Raw genomic sequence first — 10,337 nt, 5'->3', positions numbered from 1 at the left:
TTCACTTTTATACAGATGTGTGATTGTGTGGTCTGTTCCCGACCGTGTCAATCAAACGCTGATTCGGCGGACCACACCTGATGATTACTACTATTATTAGTGAAACACTTCGAGGCTTCGTTTGGCCATAGTCATGTGACATGGGTGTTTTGAATCACGCTTCGGATCAGTGTTTCGAAACATCTGGGCTTCGGGATCTCGCAAAGCTTCGGAGCGACTGTTTTGCGTCAGCTATCCCTAGTGTGACATTGTCAGTAAAAGTTTATATTGTAGCCTTTTTGCCTCTTTGCCTTCTTCAGCCCGCACCACACCCTGACAGAAGAACGGACCAAAAATATGAGTTGGGAGCTCGCTGGACAGATCGCGGCGGTGGCTGAGGGTAGCCGCGATCTGTTTGATTATACATACAAGTTTTGTCATATTGCCGTGACCTGCAACCTGAGCGATGAAACCGTCAAGGCATGTTACCGGATGGGGGCAAAACATGTGGATCCGAGGGAGCTTCCTGATCTGTTTACTGTTTACTTCATGCCCGCTGAGCCAGAGACTGTTTACGTCATGCCCGCTGAGCCAGAGACTGTTCACGTCATGCCCGCCAAGCCAGAGACTGTTTACGTCAAGCCCGCTGAGCCAGAGACTGTTTACGTAATGCCCGCTGAGCCAGAGACTGTTAACGGCATACCCAGAGAGCTCCCTTCGCCGCTGGTCCCGTCCAGCCCAGAGCTCCCTTCGCCGCTGGTCCCGTCCAGCCCAGAGCTCCCTTCGCCACTGGTCCCGTCCAGCCCAGAGCTTCCTGCGCCGCTGGTCCCATCCAGCCCAGAGCTTTCTTCGCCACTGGTCCCGTCCAGCACAGAAACTATTCCGCCGCTGGTTCTGCCCAGCCCTGAGCCTGTCACCATCCCAGAACCTGAACCCTCAGCAAAGATGGCTGCCGCCACGGGGTCTGTTCCTGAGCCGGTGTCTGTTCCTGCCCACAATCCAATAGCCGCCCCCAAGGAAATTTTGGGGGGGGCAATAAGTCTCCGCCATGGCCACCCGAAGGGTCCTCTCCGCCATAGCCGCCTGCACAGCCTGCTCCGCTCTGGCCGCCTGCTCCGCCCTGGAGGCTTCCTGCCCTAAATAGGCCACACACTGGTCAGCCTTTAGAGCTGTTAGTTACGTTTTTTGCTGGTGTGTGTTACCTGTTGGAGCCATTCTGTGTATTGGGATGGGTTGGCGCTGTGTTCTGCCACAAGTCTACTTAAGACAGGGGCTAATTAGTGCAGGTGTGGCGCACAGCGAGGTGCATGGTTTTTGACCGTGAGACACGGCGTGTAACATGGAGACTGACTTGTGTTAAGTTTATTTTAGAAATGTTTTATTTTTCGTTATATTAATAAATGGATTGGCATATCCGAGTTTAAGTTCAGACTTTTGAAAGTTTATTATTTTCACCGTATTTAATTATTTAAGCCACAAGGAAACAGCACGTCGAAAACACGCGTGCAAAAACAACTTAAATGTGCGCCAACATTACCCTTCTGCTCGTCTGTACCTTTTGTGTGACATTGTGAGTAAAAGTTTATATTGGAGCCTTTTTGCCTCTTCGCCTTCTTCAGCCCGCACCACACCCTGACAGTAGGCAGGCATAGATTCAGAGGCATAAGGTACTGTAAGTATTACATACAACAATGCAACAATAATAAAACAATGCATTGACACTTACTTTTACTTTTGATACTTAAGTACTTTTAAAAACGAGTACTTCTGTACTTAAGTAAAAATAGGTCTTTACAACTTTTACTTGTAACGGAGGAATATTTGACCAGTAGTATCTGTACTTTCACTCAAGTAAGGAAGTTGTGTACTTTGTCCTCCTCTGCCTGACTGACACTCAGGGGTGTATACTGCTAACAAGTAGAACTAGAGCCTAGCAGTATCCTTTCCTCTCCAACAAATGGTCCTTCAAGCCGGAGGCAGTGTTCATTCCTGGTACCATGGAGTCATGCTATCTCACAAACCTGGGAGGCACCTGCCCACATGACACCTCTCCAGTCATCATGGGACCATCTTGACTACCTCTATGATGATGATGCTCCTCGCACAAGCCCTCGGTTCAGACCACCATGCTTCAGTTATGCAGAGTGCAGCGAAAACCTACCTCAGTCACTCACATCAGTCCAGCAGAACCCGTACACCGAGCCTGAATACTATAATGAGCTCCAAGCCATTCACAGAGAAAATGTACAGCTGCTACAATAACACCAAGCCTTTCGTGCTGACCTGATGGAGTTAAAGGAAGTTCGTACTGAGTTCAATGAACTGGTCATAGTTGCCCAAATCCTTAGAGCAGACCTCAGCACAACTAAAAGCCATGATCGTCCTCCAGTGCGACCAGAACCCCAACTGCCATCCAGTCCTTCCTGTCGTGTAAGCCAGACAGAACTGGCCACATCAGCTGATGATAAATAGTGGCCTGAGCTTCCACCCTGGCCCGAGCCCGAGTCAGAACTGAGCAGAGGTATGGAAGCTTTAAAGTTAACGAAACCTGGCACAGCTACATACCAACGAGAGTTACCAAAGTATTCAACGGTCTCACAGGCTCACCCTGCACAAGCATACTGCTATTCTCAGTATTGCTTTCAATATCCAGATGTGCTACCACCGCCTCCAACACCGAAGACCTCAGAATGTTATTATCCTCAGCTGCACAGACCTCGTATCAGAAACCCTTAAGTGCCCAAATTCCAGTTTCTTCTCCCCGACTTGGGTCCATACCAGCTCAGTCAAGGCATCCAACACCTGCGGTCAAGGTAGAGTCAAACCTGCCACATCTAACACACCCCTCAGTCTCAGAGTATGTGTATAGAGGCCCCTACTATCCCCAAGTTCAGCCGGCCAGATCTAAGCTAGTTTGCCAGACTTCAAATCGCTTTGGAGAACCTGCTTCCTCCAGATGGGACTGAACTCTTTAAATATCAAATACTTGTGGACCACTTAAAGTTGGATGAAGCTAAGCTGATTGCCGATAAACTCGCCTACCCCATTTACTGACACCATGGTGGCCCTCCATGAGAAGTTTGGTCAGCCCGACCAACTAGCTTTGAGGAAAATTGCCAGTGTCCTGGACAATCCGAGATGATAATTTATTAGATTGCAAAATGATTTTGAGACATATAGCCTACTTCATTTAAGTTTCGTTGAGGGAGACAGATTTAAGAACTGAAAACGCAAAGTGCTGTTAGAAACTTCGCTTACACCGTTATCTTTGTCTCTGCAGCGTCTGTCACTCGAGCATGTGGATATTATTGTTTTTCTCAAAATAAACATGAAACAATATAAACACGATAATCATATGCTGACTCGAGTGTACATGTACGTTCTGTATGATAACTGGCGCAGTCTGCTTTATTAAGCGTTTTTTTTTTTCGTTCGCGCTGCCTGAGCTTAAATGCTTTTTGTTCTTTATATTTTTTGTTTATACATATTGTTTTTTTTTTTGAACTAAAAGAAAACTTTAACATATATTGTAAGCTTGTTGTGTATATTGTCTAATCGTAAGCTTGTTCAGAAATGGTGACAAAAACTTAACGAAAAAATAAAAAAATTCGTTAAACATCATTTAAATAAACTAATATTTGAATATTCGATTTTTATGAGCCCGAATATTCTAATGCAATATTTTTGAAAAATGCCCATCCCTAATATACATACATTTTAGTCTGGCACCAGTTTAGCTAGTAGCTACAATGTGAAGTTTATGCAACAATAACATGCTTACTATTATGAGTGGAAATATCTTACCTTAAAAATCTTTCTCATCTTCAAATCGTGTTCTTCTAATTCTTTTGAGGTAAATCCAAGGTAAACAGCACAGCATAGAACACACACAATGTGTCTTCCAAACTTGATGAAAAGCAGAGGAGTACTGAAGTCTCTGATTCTTTGATTTTGAGGTAGTGAGGGCATTTACAGGTTCGCGTTCTTTCACGTGGACGATTTGCACGTGAATTGCTCTTGCGTGCGTGGGTGTGGTCACATTAGAGTTAATGAGGACACATTTGAGAAACTGTACATCTCGTTGCTTTCATACGGATTACTTAAATTGAATATTTGTTTTTGATATAATTAACATCATTTAAAAATAGAGACTTCAAGCTTTGTAAAGACATATGTCTCATGTCAGTGTGGCAAGCATTTGCTGAGTTACAGATCATTTTCTGTCGCATTTCAGAATGAACTTCACATTGGGACAGATGGCAGAACGTGAATTATGTTTATTTTCTTTATTTTACAAAAAACACAACATTTTGTTTTTATTATGAGTGTACACAAATAAAAGAAGACATTTAACAGTTTTGAATGATGTATAACACTTGTATGTGTTATAACGCCTGTATGAAAAATCGACAGTTATTTAAGTCTCTTTTGCACTGATAAGAAAAAAAGTGAGACAATCGCGTCGACGAACCGCCGACCCCAGAGGGTTAAGAATGTCCAAAGACTTAAGCCAATAGAAGCTGTTCCACACAGGGAGGAGAAAGAGGTGACTCGATCCAAACAAGATCAGGAGGCTTTAAAGTTACTTGAAACCAAGACCGTCCGCACAGAAGTGAATGGAATTCTTCGACTGGCGACGCCATTGCTACGACAGAAGGATATGCCTCGGTTGCATGGCCCTAAGGAGTCAGTCATGCCAAATCTGTGTTTGTTAAAGGATCCAGTGAAAGCAAAGACCTATAGTGCAGAGATGGAAAAGCTCATGCAGACAGGAGCTGTCCAGGAAGTAACTAAGGAGACAGACTCTTGACGAATGTTGGTATATAACCCACCACCTTGTCAGTCATAATGGGAAATCACGTGTTGTTTTCAACTGTTCTCACCAATATCATGGGCAAAATCTCAACCAGTATCTGTTGTCTGGCCCTACCCTTGGAGCATCATTGCTAGGTGTACTCATCAGATTTAGGGAGCATCCAGCTGCAGTAAGTGGTGACATCAAGGCAATGTTCCATCAGGTCTGCCTCCTTCCTGAAGATCGCCCCCTACTGCGGTTCCTTTGGCGTGATCTGAAAGTGGATGAGCCTCCTGAAGTCTTTGAATGGCAGGTGTTACCCTTCGGCACTACATGAAGTCCATGCTGTGCCACTTATGCTCTGCAGCACCATGTGTTGTTTTTAGAAATGTTTTTATGTGGACAACTGCCTTCAGAGTCTGTGTACCCCTGAGGCCGCCAGGCACTTGGTCGACCGACTGAGAGAGATGCTTTCCAAAGCTGGATTTGAGATACGGCAATGGGCCAGCAATGTTCCCTGTGTTCTGAGTCACTTACCCCCAGAAGCTCAAGCTGAGAGCTTGGAACTTTGGTTAGCTCAAGACAAGTCTGACATACCAGAGTCAACCTTAGGCCTTAAGCTTGAACTGGCAGACTGATACCCTGGCGTACAAGCACCAACCTGTTGTATATGAGACTCCCACCCTCGGGAATATCTACAAGGTCCTAGCCACTCAGTACGACCCTTTGGGACTTATTTTGCCCTACACCACTCGAGCAAAGATCCTTATTAGGCAGCTATGGAGTAAACAGCGGGGTTGGGACGATCCGAACCTACCACCTGAGCTCCTGCAGTCATGGCGTGTCTGGGAGAATGAACTTCAGTACCAACCAAACATCACTCTCCCTAGGACTTACAGTATGTCCCTCCTGAGGTAAAGGATGGTGCCACGCATGAAGTCCACATATTTTCGGATGCTTCAGAGTAGGCATATAGAGCTGTGGCATACTTGAGGACCACTGACAAGAGAGGCCAAGTGTACCTGTCTTTTGTGGTGGCTCGATCCCGAGTGGCCCACAAGCGTTCTCTTTCAATTCCTCGATTGGAGCTTTGTGGAGCTCTTGGGGCCGCTCAGTTAGCTAGATTGCTATAGAAGTCTATAAGCCTGTACTATTCCCCGATACAAGGCATTCTTTGAACACACATCTCAGCTACACATCTCAGCAGTGTCTGTACCCAGCACTGGCACTGAAGGAAGGAATGTAGCGCTTAAACACTACTGACTTAACCTTCCCCCTCTTTAAACTTCTGGACCACCGACTCGATTGCAGCGCCAAAAGGTCCGGAAGGCAAAAGTGGGGCGTCTAAGAGAAAATATAAGGGCTAACCCTGCATGCTCCATTCCCAAACAAATTACGCACATCTTGTGTGTGTGTCATTCGGGGTGATATAGCGATCACACGGATGCGAATATTTTCTAAATCTGTCTGCACTCATTTTTCTTTTTTTTGTTTCTTTCACACAGATTTACAGCATACGCACACACAATCAAACTGCTTCCAATAGGCAATGAAGCTGATGAGGTGTTTTGTAGGTGCTCCTTATCGTCTGCCGACGTGCCTATGATGTCACCTTACTGCAGTAGCCAGTCAAGATAGCCATGTAGCACACACGCTTCAGACACCGGTTCACAAGGAGCGTTCCCATAGCATAGCGTCAGCTTATCGAAGCAGTGTTGAATGAGTTCCACTTCGAAATGGAACCCTTTATCCCTGAAGCATGTTTCATTAGATTATGCTGGTTTTAACCCTGTGAGAAAAACTTTGGAAGAAAGTTTTAACAAAGTTAAACCAAATAGTGTTTATGTGTTTTTAGCAAAAATAGATTGTAAAAATCTGATATACAGTAGTCAACATTTGTTGGATCAAGAGAGTTCATCAAAGTTTTCCTAAGACAAGAACTGGTGATTCTGGTGATCTGAATTTTTAAATTCAAAATGTATATAACTTTGATGAAAGGTTTTGATCCACTTCAAATGTTGACTACTGTAGTTTTACCATAACTTTTCCTCACCATGAAAATAGCCACAGAAGCTGGCATGGAGCCAGTTTAGAGGTTCTTGGGTTCTTGACTCAATTTTAAAGATCCCTTAATGCCAAAAAAGTTATATATAAGGAGAAATGTCTTAAATTATTGCATAATACTTTTGTTTAACAGGCTATTTAATTTTGTTTTTCTAGAAAAAAGCTGCTTAATTAATAAAATGTAATTAAAACATAAAAAGTATCAATTAATTAAAACTAAGGCCATAAAATTCCCGGATCCCCGGCCTAAAAGGTTCTATCCTGTATGTGAAGCACCTGACAGAACAAGTTCTATATAGAACATTTTCTTCTAAAAGTGTATGACACAGCTAAGTGTCATTTAATAGAACGTGGAAATTATTTTTCTGTACCAGTGTCTCTTATCTTCTTTGTCATCTCAACAAGCACTTGTCAGCACTTGTTTTTTGCAGCCATGGTTTTTGCAGGAATGATTTGCGATTGAGCCAGTAGGGGGCTCTACACACCCTGTTTTATACAGGTCATCTGCACCTCTCCTGGTGTTAGGGAGTTGATTTTTCTTTTTTCTGCTTATAGATTTCCTATTGGATCAGACCCATTAGTACTGTTGATTCTACTTATGTAAGATTCACAGTAAACCATTTGTTTACCAAGTATGAAAATGACATGAGGTAAATCACACATAACCATTTTATTAACCATTTTGTTTTAAAATGTAAATTGACATACAAATATCTGAGGAGAAAAGAGATAGAAAGCTTAAATTACCAGAAGTTTCAGCTAACAGGCACTGGAGTCACATGCTGCTAAATATGAACATTCAGTGTTCACAAATAAACAGATGGCAGTCACATCTTAAAGGGGTGGTATAATGCCCTTTTCACAAGATGTAAAATAAGTCTTTGATGTCCAGAGGGTGTATGTGAAGTTTTAGCTCAAAATACCCCACAGATATTTTTTAGCATGTTAAATTGGTCACATTTTGAGGGTAAACAAAAACATTCAATTTAACAAATTAGTAAAAGAGCAAACAAAAACAAAAAAACATGAATTTTCTTACTGTTACAATACAACACAGTATGCCACACTGAACACTTATGAAACTCTTTGAAAAAATAAAATAAAAATAAAACTCTGATATATACATAATATGGAGCCCTGCACAACAACAACAACAAAAAAGTATATCATCGCCACAACTGAACAATTCGTTCCTACGGGTTAATACGTCAGCACGTGTGACTAATTTGGTCTCTCGTTTTAAGTAAACCATGGCTACATTGTAATAATTTGTTACCTTGTTTTAGTTCAGTCAAAATGAGGGAACGAATTAGGTGGCCACGATTTAGTAAAACAGGAAAACAAATTCTTAAATCCTAAATTCTTTTTTGTATTATTATTTTTTATACACAACATTCACTAAATGATTAGTACAACAAAATGCAGTCAAACTTACAGTATAAAAGATTCTGGCTACAAATATGCTACATATACAGAAAAGGAACTAGCACCATTTAACAGTAAAAAAAAAAAAAAAACCTTAATAATGCTACAATGTTCAAGCTTTTAAATTAACTTTAGAAATGAAAAGCATTATTTATCTAAGGTGCAAAAAGAGGAACAATTGCTTTAAATGCCTTTTTGGGTACAGTCCATTTTGAAGAGGTCATCTCGATGCCTCATTCCCGGCAACTTGAAATGCCAACTCTGAAACTACTCAGGAAATAGGCCTAATAAACTGCAGTGTTTTTGAAGTTCACTTCACTTGAATAAATGAGAAGAATGTATCACAATGTTCATTTCGGAATTATATATATATTTTTTTTGTTGCATTATCTTTGCAATGCATTATGTTAAATTTATTTTATTTTACATGCATGCTCAAAGCCTATGAAGTGAATAATGGGACTGTTTCAGGGAGTGTCTATTGGAAAGTGTTGTGCATGTGCACTTTTTTATAGTCTTTAATAAGTCTTTAATGGAAGGCCGTTCGGAATGATCTGGCGTAAGCTCTTAATGTAATGAACCTTCTAACACACTAATGATGCTTGATGCCACTGCCAATCAGAGGGCTGTGCATATGGTGTAAAAGAAAACCCATTTAGGTTCAAATATTCATTGCAATATAATATTTTTGTGGCATCCCATCTGTATCTGTCCACCACGCTACCTCAAACACATCTTTGTGTATTCAGACACACCTGCTGACATAAATGCTGGCGTCAACCCACACGACAACACTTGATGTGTTAATTCCCATTTGTTTTTACAATAGATCTCAGTCCTCATTTGACTAAAAGAATCTTCTTCAAAGAACTGTAATGCATGTGTTTTAAGACAGGTTTGCACAAACTGGTTGTTATGGGATTACATTTTGGGTAACACTTTAGAATAATGTTCCATCATTAATGTATAACTGCACAGGAACAAATGAGTAACACAATATTAACATTCTAGTAACTGCTTGAATGTGGTAGTTCACCATTAGCAAATCAATAACTACTATTGTTTCAAACCTCCCATAGGACTTATAAGAACTACTATACAGGTTCATAAATTAATGTGAATAATGCATAATGTATAATTAATTCTAAAGTGAAGATCATGGTAACCCACTAGTTATGACTCAAGTATTATCAAACCCTTCAGAAGGAATTACTAATTATTTGGAACAGTATTCTAAAGTGAAAAGCATGATAACTCTGACATAAGTCATTGTAAGCTTTTTAAATTTTTGTAAGGTTTTGGATATTGCTTCTGACGGATTTGGTAATACTTGGGTCATTACTAGTGGGTTACCATGATGTTTACTTTAGAATACTAATCCAAATGCCCAGTAATTCCTTTAGTAGGATGTAGTAACACTTGAGTTATTACTATCCAGAACCTTACAAAAACCTCAAAAGCCTACAATGACTTCAGTAATTGCTAGTGAGTTATCATGCTTTTCACTTAGAACACTGTTCCGAATAATTAGTAATTCTTTCTGTTGGATTTGGTACTTGTGTAATTACTAGTTGGTTACCATGATCTTTACTTTAGAATTAATTATACATTGGGCTTTACACTCATTAATTATGAACCTGTATATAGTATAGAAGGCTAGTTCTTAGTAATCCTCTGGGAGGTATGAAAAAAAAACAGTAGTTATTGATTGGCTAATTGTGAACTACCTCATTCAACTGAGCGCTATTACTTACTAATTTGTTAATCAGAGTTTCTTGTTAGTTAATAGTAGTTACTAGAATGTTAATATATTGAATGAATAATTTGTTCCTGTATAGTTACTCTAGTAGAACTATTCTAAGTGTTATATAATAAAATATAAATGTAATAAAACATAAGTATAAGTGTTACCAAATTATGATTTCAGAAGTACCAAAAAGATCTATTATCTGTGCAGTTCATTTACTGTGTGTTGGTGGTTGTGTACTTGTAAGGGATGAGATTTGTGTAATTGAGTTATTGGATAATATTGTTAAACTGTCTAAATACTAAATCTAGAAAATTTCTCTGTATG

This window comes from Rutilus rutilus (assembly GCF_951802725.1).
Source record: "Rutilus rutilus genome assembly, chromosome: 7".
Classification (NCBI taxonomy): Eukaryota; Metazoa; Chordata; class Actinopteri; order Cypriniformes; family Leuciscidae; genus Rutilus; species Rutilus rutilus.
Note: the sequence above shows the minus strand (reverse complement) of the source record.